Source organism: Mirounga leonina, unplaced genomic scaffold (genome assembly GCF_011800145.1).
Source record: "Mirounga leonina isolate KUSES-001 unplaced genomic scaffold, KU_Mleo_1.0 Mir_224, whole genome shotgun sequence".
In the NCBI taxonomy this organism is placed as follows: Eukaryota; Metazoa; Chordata; class Mammalia; order Carnivora; family Phocidae; genus Mirounga; species Mirounga leonina.
Window position 1 is genome coordinate 676,075 of NW_023270615.1, and position 26,100 is coordinate 702,174.

The following is a 26,100-nucleotide window of genomic DNA, read 5'->3' on the forward strand; positions in this document are numbered from 1 at the left end:
AACGAAAAATAAGGTGTTGTATGTCAGTTTCCCTGCGACTGAGGAGTTTCTTGGGAGGATGGCCTTTCAGTGCTAAAATTGGGACAGTCCCAAGTAAACTGGAACAACTTGAGGGGGCACCTGGAGAAAATATATACATGTATGCTTGTACATAAGGCTTGCCTTAAGTAATTATTTAGTATTTGACAGTGGAAGCATAATTAGGGACTCCTTTTTGATTGATGCTTAGATAAAATGACCACAGGAGTACAAAACAAGGGGCATTCACCAAAACTAAATAAAAAAGTCAGGTGGGCTGAAGCTGATGTCAAGAGTATAGAAGCATCTCCATCTCATTCAACTGTAGGAAATCAGTGCTTATCAATGTCTTTGCATCTGCCAAGCAGAGTCGGCAATAAGGGAAGAATGTAATTTAAGTGATTTGGATTAACCGACAAGCAGAAAAAGACCCCTTTTCTCAAGACCCTGACAGGAACGGAGGAATCAGCTGTGGCATGCAAAACAGGCCTCAGACGGAGTCAATCTTAGGTCAATTAGAAAAAAGAAAGAAAGAAGGAAGATGGTACATTTGCTCCCAAAATTGTTTAAACAACTATGCTGTCTCTGGGAAGAGTGGAAAGAGAAAATTGTGAGCACTCAGAATGCCCCCCTGTTTGTGTTTGTTTACTAATTTTCATCAAGAAAGTGGCTTTCAGAATGTTCTACCCATGAAAACAAATTAAGAACAACTTAGAAATCCTCTGGCTCTTGAGAGAAAAATGATAGAATTAAAAATTGGAATTTAGAGGCGCCTGGGTGGCTCAGTTGGTTAAGCGACTGCCTTCGGCTCAGGTCATGATCCTGGAGTCCCGGGATCGAGTCCCGCATCGGGTTCCCTGCTCGGCGGGGAGTCTGCTTCTCCCTCTGACGCTCCTCCCTCTCACGCTCTCTGTATCTCATTCTCTCTGTCTCAAATAAATAAATAAAATCTTTAAAAAAAAAAAATTGGAATTTAAATTGAGAGGAGATTTTTCAAAAGTCAAAATTCAAGGGTTAAAAGAAAAGAAGGTTATGGAATTATAACACTGTCTTTATTGAAATCTTTATAAAATGGATGAGGTTTTTGAAATGATCTAAACACTAGCTTTATGGTAGATATTACAAAGATGCTAAACAGGTGCCTTTTTAAGGAAATAGGTACTTGTGTTAAGGAAGTGGTAAAACAAGACTGGCTTCAACAGAAGCACACTTCTACTGCAAGAATTCTCTAGAGCTGTCGTGGTTATACTAGTAACTCACACTCAATAAAATACAAACAAGAACTTAAACACAACAAATAGACTAAAATCAAAGAGATTCCTTAACCCTGCTGAGTTCAAAATACCAGTTTCCTCCTTAGATAATTATAACTCATATTTGAATACCACTTTCTTTTTTTTTTTTTTTAAGATTTTATTTATTTATTTGAGAGAGTGAGATAGTTAGAGAGAGCACGAGTTGGGGGCGGGGAGAGGGAGAAGCAGACTCCCGTGCTGAGCAGGGAGCCCGATGCAAGATTTGATCCCAGGACCCTGAGATCATGATCTGAGCCGAAGGCAGATGCTTAACTGACTGAGCCACCCAGGCACCCCATGAACATCACTTTTTTTTTTTTAAGATTTTATTTATTCATTTGAGACACAGATACAGAGATAGAGCATGAGCAGGGGGAGAGGCTGAGGGAGAGGGAGAAGCAGGCTCCCTGCTGGGCCAGGAGCCTGATGTGGGGCTCGATCCCAGGATCCTGGGATCATGACCTGAGCTGAAGGCAGACGCTTAACCATCTGAGCCACCCAGGCGCCCCTGAATATCACTTTCAAATTTAGTTTCCCAACCACTGTGATTTAGGTGTTAAGGTTATTCCCATTTCACACACAAGGAAACTGAGGCTGAAGATGTTTGTGGCTTAGTAAGATTTTCACCTAGTTCAGGGACAAGGATTGCACTCAGGTCCTTTGGCTTTAGATGTTATCCTATAAACGTAAAACAAACTCTCAGTATCAGCTTATAATCTTTTGACTATAAAGGAGACAGCACCCTTTCCAAGATGCTCTTTGCTTTACATTAGTAAGTGTAGAAAGTCTGTATCACTCATGTCAGCAATTGCAATGGCCAGAGACTTATTACCACTTTCATGTTAAGACCCTCATGAAACCTCGGAGGTTGAGGCTGAAAAATCAATGCCAGATGGCTTTGGGATAAATATTTCTGAAAATTCTGCTACTGTTAAGACACCCAATGGAAATGTCCTCGATGCTGATAAGGATGGAGATAACACAGACAAGCCATCTGTCCTAGCCACATGACTTTTAATAAGGAAAATCTCTGAGGGGATTGAATGAATGAAGACTAGATACAGGCAGAGGAGCATCCAGGAGATATTCTTGTGTGTCTGCTGGTCATTAGCTAATTATGAATGCATATAGTTAAGACAAGTCTCCAAAAGTTGCCCCATTTGGCAGGATTAGCTACTATTGCTGAACATGGAGAAACACGGATGATAAAAAAAAATCAATTTTGTTGACAAAACTGCTTCCAAGAAGTTCAGTGAGCATCACCATAATTTTTTACCAGAATGTATTACTCCACTTTTTCCCCAAATCTATTTGAAGTGCTTTTAGCAAAAGACATAAGTGAGAAAAATTGGACTAGAAAGACAAAATCCAAACATGGTCAGAAATGATCACCGATGGCAGCCGATGTATTGCAACCAACTGGTATAGAATTGTGATTATGGCAGCAGACTTTTAAATCCAGTTAGGGGCATTTCAAGCATTTCAGACTTTCTTATAATCAAGAGAATGCTTAATAATGTGATACTAGGAAATCCAAAATCATTTGTTTTCTCTTTGATAGTGACATATGAACACATACAACACTTCTTTCCATGGGCTTCATCATGATGTTGTAATCACACTCAGCAGCCTGGAAACCAGATTTCCAGGAAAACATGCAAGGTAGTGAACATTCTTATCCGGAGGTACCTACCTGGAAGCACATATCCGCAAGAGACGATTGTTGTGGGTGTCCCATTGATGTGCATTCACTGATGCATTCTGGCAGGGTCAGGAATGCCAAGGCTAAAGGAAAATTTGTTTAGGGCTCCTGTACTTTGTTAGCTTTAAAACAGAATGACAGTTTCTTGGTATATGATTCCAAGAAGCAGAGCCACTGATAGCCGACTCTTCAATATGCTTTAGAACCATCATTTCAACAAAGAATCTATTTAAGTTTCAGGTTGGAATTCATGTTCAATCGCTTAGCAGTGGTATTTGTGAGTAGCTTTTCAATCCCTGCTGATGTCCAACTTTTTGGTAATAGAATTCCTCCATGTCGTCATTGTCAGAAGGTGTGTTGGGGCATCAATAATCAACCACAATATCAACCCCAAGACTTCCTACAGCAGCAGTTCCCTAACTTTGTCAGTTCATGGTGACCTGGGAGTCTTAGTAATTTTTTCATGGTGTCTCTTGGCCAAAAGAAATACTTATGTATTTAATATTTGTTTATGAAGTATTTAGGTCCTGGGCGCCTGGGTGGCTCAGTTGGTTAAGCGACTGCTTTCGGCTCAGGTCATGATCCTGGAGTCCTGGGATCGAGTCCCACATCAGGCTCCCTGTTCAGCAGGGAGTCTGCTTCTCCCTCTGACCCTCCCCCCTCTCATGTGCTCTCTATGTCATTCTCTCTCTCAAATAAATAAATAAAATCTTTAAAAAAAAAAAGTATTTAGGTCCAAACAATATGTATTTGTGTCCTAATAAATTAATAACCATCTGAAAAAAGAGTATACATATATTGAAAGACAAAAGTACTATTTTTATTTTAGTCTTAGGTAACCACAGTTATTTACTAAAAAGGTGGGTGCACCTGCTGTACACTGCACAACTTGCTAAACTTGGAATCACTTTGGACACTGTCACCCTCATTTCTTGATCCACACTGACTTTTGCATATTACTTGCTTTATACCACAGTACCTGCTAAATACCCAGCTACATAAAGATATGGTGTCATCAAAGAAATGTAGTGGAATCTCATGTTGAAAATATCAACTCTCTAGAGCTACTAGTTTGCATGGTGTCCGAATTTCTTGTGACTAAGTATTACCATGCTCCTTCAACAATTTAAAATTTCCATGGTTCCCTCTGAGCTCACTGCAGCATGCTCAGGTCACCTGGGTGGAGAGGTGGGGAGCTGCGGTTCTTCAGAGTTGTTGTAACAATACGTGTGAGCAAAATAATAATATTACTGAGACACTGAGCTCAAGACTGACCAAATTAAACGTGGAAACCATGTTGAGCATCTTCTCAGAAGTCACAGCTCAAATGGATTAGAGAGGGAACATGGGCATTGTGGACAGCAGGATCTATGAACTTGGGGAATTGTTTTTGTTCTCAACAAAGGAAATGAAACTATAGAAACATTGTGTTTGCAGGTGGCCTGGCCCTCAGGAGGGCTAGATGGGGAATATTTTAGAGATGGATTAGACACTTTAAGGTCTAAAAGCATCATCTGAACTTTCTAAATAGCTAATTAGGAAGCTCTAATCATACACTCTCCTTCCCTTTTTCTTTTTCTTTGTATTTTGTTGTAATCTCTTCAGGTGGGTATTCCACACAAATAAAGATGGCCATTTGCAACTCTTCAAAAATTTGGCCTTCTAAACATGCCAGTCAAATGAACCTTACCATAGGCAATCTCACAGTTTAAGTGCTTTCTGAACAAAAGATTCAGCAGCAAAAAAAAAAAAAAAAAAAAGATTCAGCAGCAATCCACATTAGTGTTGAAGAAGATCAAAACTGTAAAAATTGAATTGCTGAAGTCCAGACGTTCAGGGAAGTCATATACTAATGAGACCTCATCATTTCTACGTTTCACTCTGTTCAAATTTGCTTAAGAGCTTTGGGGCAAGCAATCAATTGATGAAAACAAGACCTTGGCAATGATTAACACCTGAGCTGGTTTTTCATTAAAAACATTTCATAATAACATGTTATTCATGAAGGTTTGCTGGGTCACAGATATGTGTAAGAAAACAGAGTATTGTGTTGTGAAGGAATTTAATTTTTGCTCTGGCCGAACTGCCAGTTAACCTCATGGATGTAGGTCAAAGCCATCTTGCTTCCCTGGACCTCACTCCTGGCACTAACATGAACAACGGTGGATGTGGGTTAGCTGTTCCAGGGCCTTTGAGTTCCAACACTGATTACTCGATGAACTTCCTGCCAAAGAAGATTCTCTTGTCTTCTGAAGAGCACAAATATCATTGGCCCAACCAGCTAAATAGGTGAATTAAAGACAGAAAGCAGGGGCGCCTGGGTGGCTCAGTCGTTAAGCGTCTGCCTTCGGCTCAGGTCATGATCCCAGGGTCCTGGGATCGAGCCCTGCATCGGGCTCCCTGCTCGGCGGGAAGCCTGCTTCTCCCTCTCCCTCTCCCACTCCCCCTGCTTGTGTTCTCTCTCTGTCAAATAAATAAATCTTAAAAAAAAAAAAACAGTTAAAAAAAAATAAAGACAGAAAGCATTGCTGCTGACCTGTTTTGTTTTTTTTTTAAATTTAATTGTGGTTAAAAAAAACCCACGTAAATAAAATTTATAATTTATCATCTTAACCATTGATCAGTGTATAGTTCAATAATGTTAAATCTATTCACATGGTTGTGTAACCAGTCTTCAGAACTTTTTCATTTCGCAAAACTGAAACCCTATACCCATAAAACAATAACCCTCTTCCCACCAACCCCTGGCTACTTTGTGTCTCTATGATTTGGACCAGTTTTGATATCTTATATAAGCAGAATCATACAGTATTTGTCTTTTTGTGATTGGCTAATATCACTTAGTAGGTCTTCGAGATTCATCCATGTTATTGCATGTTGCGGGACTTCCTTCTTTTAAAGGCTAAATAATATTTTATTGCATGTACATGCCACATTTTGTTTAATAATTCATCTGTCCGTGGACACTTCGGTTGCTTCCACCTTTTGGCTATTGTGAATACTGCTGTTATGAATGTGGGTGTAACCACTGCTGAGTTATAAAGGAGAGGAATGCATATTTATTATCCCAGAGCCCCAAGGAAATTGCAGTACTGTCAATACCCTTCTGATTTCATCTCGAGAGTTTCCAGAGGTAAGGGAAGTAGGTCACCAGGGTGCTTAAACTTCATTCTGGGGGACCGATGGGAGGATTATTTGAAATATCATTTCCAGATGTGTCTTAGGGCTAAAATGTATTTCCTTCTGTTTTATTACCAGTCATTAAAGGAAACAACAGGGAAAGAGAAAAACAAAGTTATGTCTTCCAAAATGTGAAGGTCTTTGCCATTGGACAGTTTTAATGTGAACTTGAATCTCTGTACACAAGTCTCATTTTTAATTAGTTACAGATCCAAACCTTTGTGAAAAAATATTCTCTCAGGGATTTCAAAATTTTAGCCTTACATATCATTACATCTGTCCCACTTCAAAAGTGTTACAAAAAAGGATAATAATATCTGTGAATAATTTATGTCTGAGTCAAGCCAGATCATTTTTTAAGCAAGAGGGTCAGAACTTTTCAAGTTCTTTTTTTTTTTTTTTTTTTTTGTGAAAGGAAGTCACTCTTTAAGCCAGATTAAGACTCCTCCTGCGTCTAGGTGTTCAATCACTAATTACATACATAAAGTGTATATTTTTGACTTAGAAGCAGCAAAGTATTGCCTGATAGCCCAAGCTACTTCTGTACTTCCCATATTTGCATTTTGTTTGTTTTTGTACATTCTGCTACCTCAAGCACTTTTTTGTGCAAGCTATATAAAGCTCTTGTTGAGTGCATCTAGAAAATCTTTTAATGAAGAAAGGCTTTCAACATCACTGACAATTTTTTTTTATTATATTCACATATAAAATTTTGGAGAAATGTCATCAGGGGGATCCATTCCAAATTAGATGTGCACTTTGAAATAGGAAAAACAAGTTCTACTAGAATAAGAAAATAAATCACTCAGAAATATAATTTGCATTTTTCTGTACCTGTGATAAATATAGGCGTAGAGGGCCCAAGTATGCGTTACTCTAGGTAAAACGCCATACTTACGGCCTTTAGAGTGGCATTGTCCATAGGAACACAACGTGAGCCATAGATTTCATTTAAATTTTTCAAGTAGCCACATTAAAAAATGAAAAGAAATAGGTGAAATATATCTTTAAGATATATTTTATTTAACCAATATATCACAGTTATCATTTCAAGATGTAATCAAAATAAAAGTTGCTAATGAGGTATTTTACTCTTTTGGTGTTAGAGCTTTGGTGATACATCTCAATTTGGACTATCCATATTTTGAGGCTCAACAGCCCGTGTGGCTGGCAGCCACCATACTGGCCAGCACACATGATATTAGAGGACTATTTTCCTTTGAACTGTTCTGCCTCTCATAACAGTTTATGTACATTTATATTTACATATGCATTCTAAATGTTCTAAACTTTATTTATTTTTGAAGATTTATTTATTTATTTATTTATTTGACAGAGAGAGACACAGCGAGAGAGGGAACACAAGCAGGGGGAGTGGGAGAGGGAGAAGCAGGCTTCCCACTGAGCAGGGAGCCCAATGCGGGGCTTGATCCCAGGACTCTGGGATCATGACCTGAGCCGAAGGCAGACACTTAGTGACTGAGCCACCCAGGCACCCCTAAATGTTCTAAACTTTTAAAAAGCCCAATCTTCAGACATTGCTGAGGATCTGTCCCACCCAAAATATCCTTACTTTACAAAGCAATTCTCATAGGCTTCCAATGAGTGAGTGTCTGGTTTATTTCTAATGATTTAATTTATAGAAATGTAATTTTCAAACAACTTTTAAAGAGCAACACAAACACTAGTAAGCCAAAAAACACCGTATATCCTAATGATAAAGGGATTGAATTGGAATTCAAACCTCAGTCCTCCTGGATAATAAATAGAGAAGAGTTGAAAAGTGAGTCAGGATAACATACCATCTGGAGTACCTATACTCTGATATTTTAAAAAGGCACTTATCTTATTTAGATCACATTTAGAGATTTTCCAATGCCCAAGGTGTAAAAGATGTACCATTATCTTCCCTTTGATTCCAGGATTAAACACACACACACACACACACACACACACTATGTTAAAGTTGAACAACATAAATGTAAACTTACATGTAATAATTAATTTTGGGCTCTTTGTACAGAGAAGGACAGAATGGTAAAAGCTGTATCTCATATATTTTCTATTTCAGCTTCCTTGACTTTCCAAATGAAGAAAGACCAAGCATTACTGAGTCAGTTGTAGACGATCGCATACCTATTTAACACCTAGCCTCCAATCCTTTCAGTGTAAGAGAGCTAGTGCCTCGTCTTCTCTGCCTTATCCTTCCATCCCCTATCTTTCTCCAGTTCCGGCTTTCTTTGGGTGTCATGTAAGTGCCAAGCCCACTGGATAGTGAGCACATCCACCTGGATGGCTTCAGGCTTGGTGATTTTTTCCGTTTGTCTCATAACTACTCATTTGTTTAGTCACAATTGGCAAGTTTTGATGTCTTTGAAGACATCCCAAATATGCTCTAATTTGTCTACTCCTATTTCTACCAGACGTACTCAAGGGACAGTAAGTAATCAACAAACATAGGCTGTTGGACTTAGTTGGAGGGAAAAAGCAGAGGAAGGGAATGCCTAGATGAGATAAACAAAGAGATGTAAAAATGCTTGGCGCACTGAAGAAAAGACAGCATCCAGTGCCATTGGACGATTGCGTCTGTGTCAAGGAGTGGTGACAAAATGGCTAGGGGAGGGGGAAGGGCCAGTTTGTGAAAGGTCTTGACTGCTGGGCTAGCTACTGAGTTTGCTTTGCAGACAATGGGAAGCCAGCCACTGATCTGTGTGTGTATGTGCACACACACATGAACAAGTGTGTGTTTTAAGTAGTACAGTGACATGTTTGGTCTGTGTTCTAGGACAGTTGAGTTAACAATATAGCAGAGGGATCCAAAATAAAAAGGCCAGATGGGAAATGGTTTCAGTGGACTATAGAAGAGCTAATTTGGATATTAACTGGTTATGATAATACCTAACATTCATTGAGACTTGTATGCATTATCTCATTCAAATCTCATCACAGCCATGCAAGGAAAATTTTGCTACTATTCCCATTTTACAGTTAGGAATTCAGAGAAGTTAAGTAACTTGTTCAAGGACAGGTGACTCATCTATATCAGTTGTGTCTAGGCATTCTTTTAAAATCATGTATTGAATAACTGAAGAAGCTTTGAGCATCCTTCCCAATGTAGGTATTTTAATTTATACATTTACATATGCATTACTGTCTATCCATGTATTAAATATTGATAAAGCATATTATTTTATTACAGCCCAGTGGATCATTTGGTATACCTGCTGGGTTGTATTCACCCCATTTTGGAGACCACTATTCTATATAATTGAATTTGAATGTCATTAGACACTGCATGAGCCTTAAGCTGACAACAGATCTCATACTTCTTAGACTTGGCTGCTTCACAAATTGATGCTAACTTTTTGGCCCCCGAAGGCATCTGAGTTTGAGACTCTGTATTAAATCTCACCATCGAGCTAAACAGGACTACTTGGGCATACCACCTGCATATCATCCTTGATTTATTTGTTCATTTTTTACTTATTCTTACAGAAATATCTTTAAATGGTTGAGTTGAAAATTTCTCCTAGAAATTTTAGTTCGCCCAATTTACACAAGTGAGAAAAATAAGGCACAGCGGAGTACAACAAAAGAGCTACTCAGGTTAGAGGTAGAGCCTGTTAGAGACTCAGGATTAGACCTCAATTTTTTAATGCTCAGTGTTTTCCTTTTAGATACATGCTACCTTGCTGGTGGCTTAGTATGTAAATTTCTGGAAGGTCCAGATAGCATTTCACCCACTTGTTAATATGATTGGCTATAAAAATGTTTAGTACATTTTATATGATTATGATAATAATTTAGGATAATAGTTTGTGACTCTGGTTCCATTAGAATCACTTGCGGAAACTTATCAAAAATAGTAAAGTCCAGGCTCTCACTCATAGAGGTTCTTTTAAAGTCATTCTGAAAAGTGACTTAGGTGATTCTGATGTGTAGCCAGGGTTCAGATCCTGATTAAGAACTATCCTGATTTAATGCCTGTCTTAGAGCAATTAGCAGACACACATGGTTGTAAATACAGACCTGAAATTGTTATGAAATTGTTTTTAAGCCATATTATGTAGATATAAGAAAGATAAGATACAGAGCATTTGAGAAATACAATCCAAAGGATTGATTTAATAGATATATATTTGATCTTCCACTTTGTAACCAAAGAACATGCATGTAGTTTTGAAATGACTACAGAATATATAAAAATTATCATATTCTAGGCTTTCAGAACAATCGAAATATAAACCACTTGGTATAAATCCAAGAAGCACTATGTGGGACCTGCAATGAAGACAACCAAAAACTTTTCTGATGAACATTAAAAGGGAGTCTGATAAAGGAAACATCTCATGCTCCTGGATGGAAATGTTCAATATTTCACAAGTTATCCATTGCCTCCAGTTTAAGAATGGAATTCCAATCAAAATGACTTTTTTGGACTGGAAAATTGGGAATTGACTTTAAAGTTAATATAGAGAAATAAATAAGAACAGGGAGAAGAAATTTGCATATAGAAGACAAGAACTGCTTTTGTTAAAAAGCACATATATCATTAATTAAAACAGTAGGTACTGTGTAAGAGCAAACAGATCCATGGTACTGACAAGATATAGAAACAAAATTTATTTATTTTTTTCATTATTTTATTTTATATATATATATTTTTAATTTAATTTAATTTTATTATGTTATGTTAGTCACCATACAGTACATCATTAGTTTTTGATGTAGTGTTCCATGATTTATTGTTTTCATATAACACCCAGTGCTCCATGCAATATGTGCCTCCTTAATACCCATCACCGGGGTAACCCATTCCCCCACCCCTCTCCCCTCTAAAACCCTCAGTTTGTTTCTCAGAAACAAAATTTAGACTCAAGAATTTAGTGGATTTAAATGGCACCATTTCAAATCTGGAGAGAAAGGAAGCATATTTAATACCAATTTTTAAGAAATTAACAATTTGGAAAGCTATCATATCCCTATGTGGCAAGTTACACCAAAATAAGTTCCATGGAGCTATTAGACAACAGAGAAAGCAGCATGACAATCTAATACTAGTAAGTATACAGGTATTTCTAAACACAAAAGGAAAAGTAGAAAATAACTTTGGCTATGTAAAATATAAACTGTTCCATATATATCAAACATACCATAAATGAAATTAAGAACCATAGGCAAACTATAAAAAAACTTTTGCAACCAAATGTCTGAGGGTATAGAAAGTTTTTATGAATCAGTAGGTAGAAGACACACATCTCAACAGGCAGATAGGCAAAAGACAATCAATCTGCAATTCTCAAAGGAGACATTCCAAAGGGTGAATGAAAACCCAAAACGTGTAAAGAATCTATACCTCCCTGGTAATCAATATAGTAATCAAAACTGAAAAATAAATAAACAACTAAACACTATGTCTATCAAATGTCCGATTATTTAAAATAAGTTAGAATGTTTATTGTAGAGAAGATTGGATTAAAGTTAAAAAGCGCACTATTGTAATTCCTGCAATTGAGAGGATTCATTGGTATAATCCTTATGAAGGGCAATTCAGCAATATGAATACAAAATTTAACAGTATTCTTTGACCTAGAAATTCTACTTCTAGCAATCTATGTCAAAAAAACATCAGAGATAAGTCAAAATTATGTTTTTTACAAGTAAAATTATACTCATTACAATGCTATTCCTAATAGCAAATGTGAGAAAAACCCAATGTCAACAAATCAGGGAATAATTACATAAATTATGGTAAACCCTACTAAAGAATAATTTTCAAGAACGTAAAATCAAGAATCTCATGCAGATATAAAATGAACACATGTCAAAGATTTTATTCTACTCATTAATTAATGAGGAAACCAGGAAGAGGTTAAGACTGGCTCAAAGAGCATTTGAGGAGTTAATATTTACTAACAATTTAATGAATGAATATTAGTATAATATGCTGATTTATTTTTATTTAAAAATTTTTTTTAAAGATTTTATTTATTTGTCAGAGAGAGAGAGAGCAAGAAGGGGGAGCAGCAGAGGGAGAGGGAGAAGCAGGCTCTCCGCTGAGCAGGGAGCCCGATGTGGGACTCGATCCCAGGACTCAGGGATCATGACCTGAGCCGAAGGCAGACATTTAACTGACTGAGCCACCCAGGTGCCCCAAATATGTTGATTTAATTATAAAACTGGTTAATATCCTACAAGGCAATATATGCTAAATTATGGAGTTATATTTCCTCTTGAAAAGAAAATATTGTGGGGCGCCTGGGTGGCTCAGTGGGTTGGGCAACTGCGTTAAGCTGCGGTCGTGATCCTGGAGTTCTGGGATTGAGTCCCGCCTCCCTCCGGCTCCCTGCTCAGCAAGGAGGGGGGAGGGGAAGGGGGGGGGGGGAAGGGGGGGGGGGGGGGGGGGAGGGGAAGGGGGAGGGGGAAGGCGGGCAGTGTGCTTCTCCCTCTGATCCTCTCCCCTCTCATGCTCTCTCTTTCAAATGAATAAATAAAATCTTCAAAAAATTAAAGAAAATAATGTGTGACTTTAGTAAATCTAAACCTTTATTAAATAGTACAGTTAATTCTTACAGTCTTTGGGAGGATTTTCCTTATTTAGCATTCAAAATATGTGCCATATTTTTGCAGTATTTCCAATTTTTTTGTATTTTTCTTGACAAACCACATATGGAATACTAGAAACCATTAAAATGTGTAGCACCAACAAATATTTAGGCACATGGAAAAGTACTGACTCTATTTTGGTAAATGGAAAAAAGGAGAAAGTTAGCAAAGGATTGTGTAGAGTTTGTTTCTGGTTTTAAAAAACAATAGGCAAAAAAATTTGTAAAATATGCACCTAGGAAAACATGAACCATGTTCCTCAAAATGTTAATAGTGGGCCTTCTGGTTTCAGCTTTGATATGTAAAGCGCTTAGAAGTCATCCCTCCTCTTCTTACAACAAGAAAAAGCTGAACTAACTGACCCAGCCAAGAGCTGAGGTTGTAATTAAAATTTCAGGTCAGACCACTACCCAGAAATCTGGAGAGAAAGGCAAATCCAGAGTCACTGTGGATATTTGCTTGCCTGGAACAGACGCCCCTGGAGCTCCAAGGTGGTAATTTTGACAAACTGTTGGAGGTGGAGTGTGAACTAATTTGAGAAAGAGAAACTCCTGTGGGGGCCATGGTCTTGGGGGATCCCTACACTTTAATTAGAGTTTTGCTTGCAGAAAATCCACCAGATTCTTGCAGTGAAGATCCAAGAGTGAGCTACCTTGTGGTGCTGTTGAGAGCGGGGAAGACTAATCATTGTGAAATAAACCCAGAAGGTTCTCCATGTGAAAGGCCTCCTCTCCCGGGCAAATGGTTTTACCAGAGCTTTATTCCAGCTGCGAGAAGAGATTTCCTCCCATTCTAGTCCCTTCTAGACTGCCGACGCAGTCTAAGGTAGGATGAAACAAAAAAGCTACACCACTGTGAAGGTCATGGACCAGAGTAGGGGGCTCACTAAAACACTGAGATTGAATCATAAGATTATAGGCCACGTCCCCTCTCTCACACCTTACCATGACACCAAGGGGCTCCATAATAATAACAGTGGGTTGTAGCTCAAAGACCCTTGAGTGGACTCATATGTTAAAGGCTCCTTCACATTATGAGGGCACTAGGTATTATATAAGACTTATGAATCACTGACTTCTACCTCTGAAACTAATATGTTAATTTAATTGAATTTAAATTTTTTTAAAAAGTGAAAAAAATATGCTAAGGGCTCTACTGCAAAAAGTAGTAGAGAAAATGAAAAGAAAATATGAATAAAGTAGGGACTTTAGTTAATAATCATGTACCATTATTAGTTTCTTAATTATAACAAATATACCATAGTAATGTAAGATAATAATAAGAAAAAAGGAGCGTAGAGTATATGGGAATTCTCAGTATCATCTCTTCACAATTTTTCTGTAAACCTCAAACTATTTGAAAATAGTTTATTTTAAATATTAAAATTGATTTTTTGGGGGTGGTAGTGTTTCTTTGGGTGGTAGTAATTTAAAATTTTTTTTTTTAAAGATTTTATTTATTTGAGAGAGAGAATGAGATAGAACATGAGAAGGGGGAGGGTCAGAGGGAGAAGCAGACCCCCAGCTGAGCAGGGAGCCTGATGCGGGACTCGATCCCGGGACTCCAGGATCATGACCTGAGCCGAAGGCAGTCGCTTAACCAACTGAGCCACCCAGGCGCCCAGTAATTTAAAATTTTTTCTCTCTGCACTTTTGAGTGTTCTGATTTGTTTATAACGGATCTGTATTACTTCTAAAATAAAAGAAAATGTCTTCTAATATTTTAAAATACATACTTTGTCAAAAAATAAACTATGTTCAGATTGTTTCATATATACTTTTTTTTTTCCTCCAGTTACATTGGTAGGCTTCCTGAGGGTAAGAATAATATTATTTTCTTTCGTTCTCTTTCTTCTTCCAGCATTCCACCCCCATAATATCTATGTTAGGGCTTGACTCATAGTACTAGATCAATATATATTTGTTAACCGACACTAACTAGCTGTACTGACTTAAATTGTTAGACTGAAAAATTACTGGTTTGGTATTTCTGTTCTGTTTTAATGCAATCAACTGTATGGTCAAAATAGGCATAAAGAAATGAGTCAATAAGACACTAAAGAACTCAACTAAGAAGTCTAACATGGTTCATTATTGGATGCCTTAGACTTGGATTTTGTTTAAAGATTGGCTTCTAATTATTGGAGGGTTTATATCAATGCCAATTGACTTGGCCAAGTTGAGCTATATGGTGAGTTACGTCAAAAATCATAAAGGCCCTAAATAAATCTGTTTTAGCAAGAGCTAGCCTTACAGTCTTTGGAGAAGCTGATCCGATAGTGGGCACTGAAAGGATTATTTCAGTATAAATCAACTTTTCACCAAGAGCACAATTTTCAGAAACTTGCCTTTGGGGCTGAGTTCTTTTTGCCCCAGTCTCAGTGTTAACTTCTCTGTCCCCTTTGTGATGACAGAAAGTTTGTACAAAAACTTCTGGCCGTGTGTCTGTTAAGTGAGCAGGCCAAACCAAACTTGAGTCACAGTTGTCTTTATTTTATGAAGATTTAAAGCCAGCCTTGCCCTCATGCCCTTCATCCGTATATACAAGAAAGACTGCAGCCAGCAGCCGGAGGCCCCAGCACAGCAAGGCCACCCAAATTCTGCCTACTGCTTAGGAGTGGTGAGAACACACTTAAGAAATCCTTCAAGATTTCTTCACACCCAGGAGCATAATGGGAAATGGCTCAGGGTCGAGCTTTGTGTGTGGATATGTAAAGTAACGTGCAGGCTTTCTACCCCAGAAATGACCCTTCTGCACCATCCCTTTATTGGTAGAAAAAACTCGGGGACGGTAACCTTATAGGCACATGTTTGTGAGCCTTGGATAATTGCTCTCACCTGCTTGACAAAGAAATTCTTAAATATTCCCTAGGTGTTCCAGAGAACTCCAACTGTGTTTCCACGGCTGGCTTTGCTCCCCTAACCTTGGTGTTTGAAAATAAGAGTTGTTAATGTTTTTAGCAAATTTTTCTTTTTTGTGGGGGTTTTAGCAAAACTAAGTTGGTTGAGACAAAACTCCCTCATCTCCACCTGATGACGAAAGGAAACTGACCAAATGTCTCTTTCTTCTTTATGTTATGTATGTTGATATAATCTGAGAATACAAAGCAATTTGCTGTCATAAAACAGTATAAAGTAAATGTCTGTGCCGTACTTGAATCACTCCTTACACAAAACCCTTTGTCGGCTCCCCCGTTCAGCTCGCTACAATATTCTTAGCTTTGATTGCCACGCAACTGGGCTCATTTGGAGTAGCATGGCTTACTGTTAATTTCCTCCCCTATTCCGTTTTGGAATTAACTTGTTAAATTAATCTCTTCATTTATTTTACAGTGTCTTCATGTTTAAATGCTGATTTTATGAACATCTGTTTCCACCACAGTTGCAAACCCATTACTTTTATGAGCTATACATATTTTAAAGAGATTTACTGCTGACCTTTGTTGGTGAATTGAATGTTTTTGTTGTCAGTAACATTTCTGTAATTGATGCCATTGTTATTGCCACCCAGATAATGGTTTCAAATGAGAGATGTTTGGGGGAATCTTTTGACGTAAGCACATTAAATCAGACAGACATCACTTTAAAATTGTGTGGCTTCGGAAAAAAAAGAAGTGTGTTAAATCTTGCAGCGTGAGGCAAAGGTAAACAGCCACTCAATTTTCCTCTACTTTGAAACAGTTTTAAAGTTTTGTATTTGCTAAAAGCAATTTTTTTTTTCTTCCCAGTACTTGTCATTTAATAATACAATTGGGGGAACTGCGTTACTCACATAACCGCTATGTAACTGTCGATAAATACGTCCATTAAAGTAAGACAAATTGTTCGTTCAGCTTTCCACCCCTTAGAAAATACATTGTTTTTCAGAGTCCAAGAGTAGGGCAAAACACCACCTAAGCATTCAACCTCCAGTCTCTGGGGAGACCTTTTGATTTCTCTCTGTTTCAGGGATATAGTAAAAAGTGAAAGAAATTTTGTCTCTCACAGCAAGCCGACAAAAATGGCAGAATGTTCAAAATAACTCCCAAGTATGGAGGCTGAATCTTGCCTTCATCCTGGAGAAGGTAATCAGAATTGGATACCCTACAGGAACCGGATGGAAAAGCCATACCCATAAAGATGACAAGTTTATTCTCTAATCCCTCCTATAGAAAATTTGCCTCTGTTTGGTTATGATCATTCCAATTCTGTACACGGTGGTGTATTCCCAATTCTGGTATCAGAAGAATTGTGTGTCATATTGTCTGTGTAAATCAGAAGTAAATATCTCAACTCCTCTGATGGACAATGCATTTTCTTTGTTTCTGTTTGGGTGCTTCTTTAAGTCTTAGATAATGAAAGAACGATTAGCATATGATAGGCTGCTAATTGTCTTTTTAAGACATCACATTATGAAATAATGTTATTAAAGTTCAAAAGGACATAATAGCTATGTAAAATTGTACAAATTATGTATTTAAATTAATTTTTTCCATACCAATAAAATACTGTCTTTTTACTTTTCATAATCCAAAACATAATGTGATAATATTTTTATCCCTTCAAGCACAGGAAATAGTTGTAAATTACAATTATTATGATGTCTGCGTTGTGTGTCTTTTACCATTTGCATTATCTGATAAGAAAAAAAAAGAATACTTCGCTCTTGCCTTTTTATCATCAAATTGCTTTCCTTTTTTTCCCACTTCCTTGTTATAAAAATAATACATACTTATTGTAGAAATCTTGGAAGATACAGAAAAATATCAGAAATAAATCAAAATTACCTGCCATATACTGTAATTACTTCAAACATTCAAAAATATTACCTTTTGAATATGGTTTTGTATCTGGATTTTATCACTAAACATTATAACATTTTTCTGTTATTGTAAAGTTTACAAAAAGATAAGTTTTTACACTTGTGCATTTTCCATCAGAGACTTTTACAATGCTAGATTTAATTATTCATCTCAAAAATTATTTGTATAATTTTGCACATATAGGTTGATGCTTATTTTTTAAAACATCGTAAATAATATTGTAATAAATATTTTTTCATGCAAATCTCTTTGCACATAGCTAAAATTTCCTTCAGGATAAATTTGTAAAATAATTTATGGGGTAATAGGCTAATTCTGCCATAGGTAATGTATATATTTGAAAGTCTCAAAATTTCCCTTGAAAAAAGATAGTCCTATAACAGACTATGAGAATGATCATTTCACATGCTCATTTATGGTGGCTATTGGATCATTAAAAAAAAAAAAAAAAACTTTGACAGATGAAATATATTTCATTATTGTCTTAATCTGCTTTTTAAAAATTCTTGAGATTTAGCTTTTTTTTAATTGATTATTTACCATTACTGCGCTTCTTTTTAAATTTACTGTTCATTTCTTTGGTCCATTTTTCTATGGGTTGTTTCTTATTGAATTATAAGAGCTCTTTGTATATTAAGGATATCAGCCTATTATATATTTATGTGGCAAGCATTTTTTCCATTTGTTGCTTGCCTTTCTATGTATAAGTTTCTTCTATGTATAGAAGTTAATTTTTATGTCACCAAATCTATTTCTTCTTTCCCTAATATGCTTAGAGAGCCTTCTGGCATCCAGAGATGATTTAGTTACTTTATGATTTTCTTCTTTTTATATAAATATTTAATCTACCAGGAATTTACCTTGGGGTATGGTGTGAAATGAAGATTTTACTTGATCTTTTTTCCATTCAGTGAACTAATTTTTCCTGCTCAATTTGTCCATTCTCTGCCCTCATGATTTCATCTTTATCATGTACATTATTCATACACACCCCAGGATCTTTTGGGGGCTCTCCATGCTGCTTCATTGACTATTCTTATTTATTGTTATTGCATTTTAATAGTCATCGCATTATAATATAATACATTTGTTGGAACAGGTTGAATAATTTTTTTCTCCTCATCTTTGGGAATACTGCTCCGAAGGTACCTAACATGACCATATTGTCCAACGTGAAAAATTTCACATTCTTTTGTGAAAAATTTTATTTTGTTAGTTATAAGATGTACTTATAATTTCACCTCTGAAATTGAGATCTGTCCTTCAATCAGTGTTAGCAAACAGTAGTCATGCAATAGTTATTAATACTTGCGCCGACTTGGTCTTAGCTGTTCATATTGCTCTCACTTCAATTACATTTTATGCATTGCTGATATTACATGTGTTGAATTTATACAATTTAGGATGTCCTCAAGATTATACTGTGTTCATTAAAAAGAAGTTATTGTATATGCAGAAGATGTGAAAACTAATCAGAGGGCAGATTTGTTGTTGGAAGAGGGACTTAAATTTCATATTATCTAGCAAGAGAAAAACCTATGTGCTTTATCTGATCTAAGCAAGGCAGATGCCTTTCAGCAGATGAAGCTGTTACTAAGATCCAAGAAAAGGACTGCTTATCATGCACTACTCAATACAACTACAGACAGGAAAAGTTGCCAAATCCCTTGGAACAGATGAAAGAAATTTCAAAGCAATGAGGAACATATGTGACTGGGTCATGCATTGGGTGGGACTACTTTTTAAGGCATCACACGTTAAGTTATTGGAAACTTCTTCCTGACTTTGAACAGAAGCTACTTAGCTTCCAGCATCATATCTGATTGGGTAAAAAAGTGTTGGTATCAAAACTTGCAAAGTGGGTAGAAGTGACTTGGAAGAAAATACTGGAAATAGCAGTGGAGCACTTTTGAAAAATTCTGAGTCATCAATTCTCTTTAAGGCGCCAGGGATGATATGACAAAATTTCTGTCTAAATTATATTAAAATGTAATTGTCAGCATTGGTACTACATAAAATAATGGTGCCTCTTATGATGAACACATAGTGTTTTAGACTAGACGAAAAACAGTAGTTGCCTTGATTTTCTTCATTAGCAATTTACTGTACACAAGGTGAATCTGCCTTTGTCTATGAACAGATTTCAAGTCCTAACAAGTATAGTATTGATAACGTTCTTGAAGGACATAATAACACTGCAACTTCTTTTTTTTTTTTTTTTTTAAGATTTTATTTATTTGAGAGAGAGAGAATGAGAGACAGAGAGCATGAGAAGGAGGAGGGTCAGAGGGAGAAGCAGACTCCCCGCTGAGCAGGGAGCCCGATGCGGGACTCGATCCCGGGACTCCAGGATCATGACCCGAGCCGAAGGCAGTCGCTTAACCAACTGAGCCACCCAGGCGCCCCAACACTGCAACTTCTATGTAGAAAAACCACTATTTCACTTAGTAAGCCCGAGAACTTAAAAGTGGTTCTTCCAAGTCTAACTCCTATCTAGGGCTTGACTCTCCAAGTTCCTTTCACATCCAGTAATTTTTTAGATGGCCCCAGGACATTTGGGGCAATTGTGAGTGTCCATCTTTGCATGAGTTCTATCTATACTTTCTAACAGGACCTTCAGTATCCTGGTTCCCAAAACGACTTCTCTTCTGTGAAGCCTTCTTAGAATGGTCAGAAAATAGATGGCTTCTATGCTCTTACCCTGAATGAGTTTGAATTTGAAAGTCTACTTCCTCATTCATGTACTTAGAGTCCAAAGCCAAATTTTATCATTGTTGTTCTACTTTTACCAATCTCGTCAGTGTTCCTAAGAGCTTTGGACAACTCTCCCCTGTCTCTGGTGGTTGGTGTTCTCTTGTTGCCAAAGACCTTCTCCATGTGACTGTTTTCCTAGAACTTCCTGGGTTTTCTTTCATTCCTTTTTCTGTATTATCTGGTACTTTTGGCACTCTTAAAAAAGTGTCAAATGCTTCCTTTACCTTTTGCCTTTTTCTACCCCATCTTCCTTTGTACTAAATTTGCAATCTCTGGAACATGGTCATTACCCAGAATGCCAAATGTAGGTCAACTGATGTTGCTGTGAAAAGCGCTATAAAAAGGGAAACGTACAGCGTCTTTGTGTTTATTACAGAGAAAATACAAGCTATACAATGCTGCTTGGAGAAAAAAAGGTGACTGTATACTCTAGCTCTTACTAGATAGTATCACCCCCCAAAATTATTAAGAATATAAAAGTTTAATCAATTGCAGATACAATGTGTTCAACATATTATAACATAATTTAAAATAATCCTTTTTTTCTACTGACTTGTGATGCTAGCTTTACCTTATATGTAATTCTTACAGCTACCATATTGTCATGTACTCTGTATTCCATCTCTAGTGAAATCTTAGACCCTGTGTATAAGGCACAGCAATCAGGAATTACTTTAGGGTAGGAAGAATCTTGCTTCCTTCTAAGTTTGGTCATTTAAAATATATCCACAATACTTTTGACGATACCCCCAATGTAATGTGGAGCCTGATTCTTTTTCCCTGGAGCAAGGGCTAGGCACAGTCACATGCTTCTAACAAATAGAACATGGCAGCAGTAATGGTACGTGACTTCTGAGACTAGGTCATAAAAGGCACCGCATCTTCTACCTTGCTCTCTCTCTCTTTCTTCATCACTCTCTCTGCCATTTTGTGAGTGTTCAAGCAGACCTAGGAAGAGGTTCAGGTGGAAAGGAACTGAACCCTCCTACTAATCACCGGGGAGGAACTGAGGCCTCTTGCCAATGGCCTTGTGAGTGACCATACTGGAAGAAGATCTCCCAGCCCAGTTAAGCCTTCATATGATTTCAACCCCAGCTGACATCTGCAAGCTCAAAAAGGTCCCTGCTAAGAATGCCCAGCTAGGCCTTTTACAATTTCCTAACCCATAGAAACTGTGACATCATCAATATTTGTTGTTTTAAACTGCTAAGTTTTAGAGTAATTTGCAATAGAGAATTCAGTGGAAACAGATGATTGTAGCCAAGGTAGATCATACCTCCAACATACTTGCTGGTGGAAAAAGCTTCAGTCCCAGAGGGAAGGCCTCTGGGATGACGTCAGCTACAGTCTACCTTGACCCCCCTAGTTTATCTGTCCTATTTCCAACATCTCAATCTCCTTCCCTTTATCATTTGGTGGAGGGGTAGCCTCATGCTCCCTAGTCACCATATGGAAGGAAGAAGATTATCTGTTCTATTCCAAAAGTTCACTGCAAGTACTGTGTTATGGATAGTTCTGAGCAGCTATTATTCATATTGAAAGATGATGATTTCAAGGCACAGAGTACATGAGGCTAATATAAACTATTACACAGCACCGGTAGAACTATAATTTAATTTTTGGGATTTGTCATTTGAACTCTATCTACTTTGAGCTAGGGAACCAAACTGATGCATACCCATTATCAGTAATAATATTTTAGGTATAAGAATAAATCCATAATAAGAAAAAGGAAGGAAAAATGAGCTGGCGGTTATTGAAGACCCACCATATTCCAGGTTTTGGGCTAGGCAAAATTAATACACCAAAAAGATTGAAGTAATCACTGTAATTGCTCTACTTCCTTTGCTCCTGACTTTGATGCTAATAATCTGTTTATGCCCTAAATTTGTCCCTCCTATTGCCTTCATAGTCAATTTTCTCTGGGCCAGAGACGGGCTACTTCTTGCCTATACTTTTCATCTCTTCTCTTGGATTTGCTGATTAAAAAAGTCAAATAACAATACTTCTCTTTGGATGTGCCCTCCATCCCCAATTTTCTTTTACTATATTTTACTTCTTTTCTTTTCTTTTTTTTAAGATTTTATTTATTTATTTGAGAGAAAGAGAGCACAAGCAGGGAGAGGGGCAGAGGCAGAGGGAGAAGCAGACTCCCCGCTGTTCAGGGAGCCCAACAAGAGGCTCAATCCCAGGACCCAGAGAACATGACCTAAGCCAAGGGCAGACGTTTACCTGACTGAGCCACCCAGGCGCCTCTACCATATTTTACTTCGATGGGAAGCTCCTACCCTCATCCTTGATTCCATTCTACTCTCTGTTTTAGCCCTAAAGGCCTTGTTAACTAACACCATATGAGGTTTTATGGGCACTGAGGGAAAGTGACATAATTTAAAGAAGAGTGCTATGATATTGCAGTGAAGAAGAAACAGATTACTGGTAAAAATACAAAATACATGGACCCTGTGTGAGTTTATTAACTTTCACATATGCTTATCACACTCCTGCAAATATTGTCCCAGATCTGGGGCTGACTTATCACTCAAGTGACCATAGTTCTTACTTCACCTGCAATTACAATGTTCTGTTAGTAGTCAGATTTGGTTAGGAATTTGTGGTCCAAAGAGCCATATTTTAGGTACAGGAAACATAAATGAGTAATTTTTCCCACTTGATGATAGTTCATTCAAATAAAAATATTTATCATAAAAGACATAATTGTTAATGTAAAAGAGCAAGTTCCTAAAAGAAATACGAGCATTTGGATCTGCTCTGAGTTACTGTGAAGCCTAACCCTGGTTTATCCCTGAGCTTGACTTGTCTGTTTTTTCAACTTGTGTTTGTAAAGTTGGATTTCATGTCTCTTTGGTGTATGTACCTGGTCAAGGATTTGGGGCTTTGCTGTCTTTCAAATGAAAGCTATGCCTGCATTCTGTAAATCAAAGGCAAAGCCTTAGTTTTCCTTTTCAACCTTGCTGCTTACAAACTTACTTTAAAAGGAAAGGCTATCCATGTTATTAGTGAGACAGAATAAAAGAAACAAGTTACAAGTGTTTTCAATGTCTCTCCACCTTCAACAAACCATCTTGGAAAACAGGGAGAAGAATTTTTCTTGCTTACTGTGTCAGTTTTTAGGTGTTCTTTCGCTCTACAGATCTTGGTAAAAGAGGAAGAGGGGACTAGAAAAAAGTCTGAGTGGTTAAAATGGGCCACATAGTAAAGAGGCTACACCAGGGACAGATCAGTCAGGATGCAAGAGATGCCCATTCAGCTAGACTGAAAGGGAGTTTGGGGGAGGAGCCAGGACTTTGCGGCAGCTGCCTCATGCAGAAGGAGGCCACAAGATTGGAAAGAGAATATTTCCAAAGTTTTTCTGGATATTCTCCCTTCGGCGCTTTTTATGAATGGCAGCAGTAAAAATTTACATTGTTTTTCAATTATTTTGGAATCTGGACTAATGCTTCCTTAACATGAAATTATGCCCACAGGGGTCATGAGATGGCTGGGCTTTGTATGCATAATACATTTTATTATTATTATTTTTTTTTGTGAAGGAAGGAGAGAATGGACTCCAAATTGCTCCTCTTCTTTAAATATCTTAGACCAGGGCGCCTGGGTGGCTCAGTCGTTAAGCATCTGCCTTCGGCTCAGGTCACGGTCCCAGGGTCCTGGGATCGAGCCCCGCATCGGGCTCCCTGCTCCGCGGGAAGCCTGCTTCTCCCTCTCCCACTCCCCCTGCTTGTGTTCCCTCTCTCGCTGTGTCTCTCTCTGTCAAATAAATAAATAAAATCTTTAAAAAAAATAAAATAAATATCTTAGACCTATTTATGATGTTTTCCTTAGCAACAACAAGCTATATAAAACACAGTAAGCTCTTCAAATTAGTTTTAAGACTGAAACTCAAGAAGTAGCCAATGGAACATAATGCGCAGGAGTAAGGGAATAGCAAAGCTCACACTTCCAAAGTGACTCCATTTAAGTTTTCTCTTCTACCATGTTCTGGGACCCCTACTCCATCCCCATCTGTCTCCAGTGGTCAGCCCAGGGCTTTGTGACTTGAAAATGTTATTCTGTTTTCCCCCATCTGTGGCATTTCTGATTACCTCTTAAGTGTGCTGGACTTTGGTTTTGGGACCTGTCATTGAGTTCTGGCTTCCTCACAGCTGATCTGATCAGCCAGTTTTTCTGTCATGTTCTATCACTAGGTGGTAGGCCTCACGGACTCCCTTAGCATATACGTCCGTTCTACTTCTAGGCAGCCTTTCAAAAGTGGTTGTGGTTACAGTGCACAAAAGCAGTGCAACAAAGCAGTACTTATTTTTACTAGAAATGCAATCCAGTAAGATTTACTCACAATATTTTATTTGGAAACAACAAATAAGCAGAGCTTTACAGGGCTTAAAATAGAGATGCCCAGGGTTGTCATTCGATCATTTATTTTTCTGAAGTCAAAATATCAATGAACAAAAAATCTGATATATAGTTGACTATTAAGTGAAGAGCTAATGTCTTTCATTTCTCAGAAGGCTTAGTTGACTCTTGGCTTCGAACCAAACCTCCCATTGCAATCATATAAATTTGGTACTTGCACAATAAATATGGCCAAGTGACTAAGTTATGACAAAAAGATAAGAGAAAGTATTTTATTTTGTTAACATAAGGTATCTATGAAGCTAAGATAAATACTAATTTAGTAAAAAGCACTATTCATTGATAAGAATTCAATTGTGAAAGCTGAATCTTTCATTAGGAGGCAGACTGAAATTGTACTTGAAGTTATCTTAAGAAAATTCCTACCAAAAATTGAGAAAGAAGGTACGTATGTATATTTTATAATTGTTTTTATGGAATTTCACTAAGTTTGTGGGAAACATCACAATATATGGTTAAATGTGTCATGGAAACAAGCATTCGTTACATATCTCAGAAACTCTTCTCAGGGTGTTTTGTGTGGGGGGTAGGTAGGGTGGGGATTGATGATCGAAGATATTTTCCTGATATTTGACTGCATGTACAGGAAAGATGATTGTTCAGACTTTCCCTCTAACTTCTTCATTATAAATAACTCGCTACTTGGTTTTTAAAGATTTTAAGTTGGTGTCATTAAAAAAATCATAAATGAGCCCCTGCTGAATACACACACATGTACTTTAATTCATGAAGACCCACAATTTTGTTTCCAGTTGAAACAAAATTTCATTGACCCCCTTTCTCTCTCTGCATCCCCATATCACTATAATAAGAATTACCAAGTAGTTCCTGGCTAAAAGGAAAATTTAGAATATCTCATACTTTTAGATGAAAGAGAGAGCATGTGAGAGATTGTGTGAGTGTGAGGGGGGTTAGGGAAAGAGAGGGAGAGAGAGATAGGGAGAGAGAGAATGAGAGAGAGAGAAAGAGAGAATGGCAACAGGAGAGGGAAATGGAGTAATGGAGTCAACTCCCAATTACCTGGGCTAATGGAGTGTGGATAAAACAAAATGGCATACAATCAGCCAATCAGTCTGAGGGTTTTTTTTCTCACCAGCACAAAAATTTCTTTCTTTCACAGACAGAAAACACAGATCACACGAGAGGTGGGATTGGGAAGTAATCTGGAGAAAGATTTCTAGGCTGATGGTCAAGAACCAGATGTGGTTTTTTTGTTGTTGTTGTTTGGGTTTGTTTTTTTTTTTTTAATCTGACCCCTTTAAAGATTGCTACATAAACTTTCTTCCTTTAGCAAAAAGAAAATACCACGTTTTTCT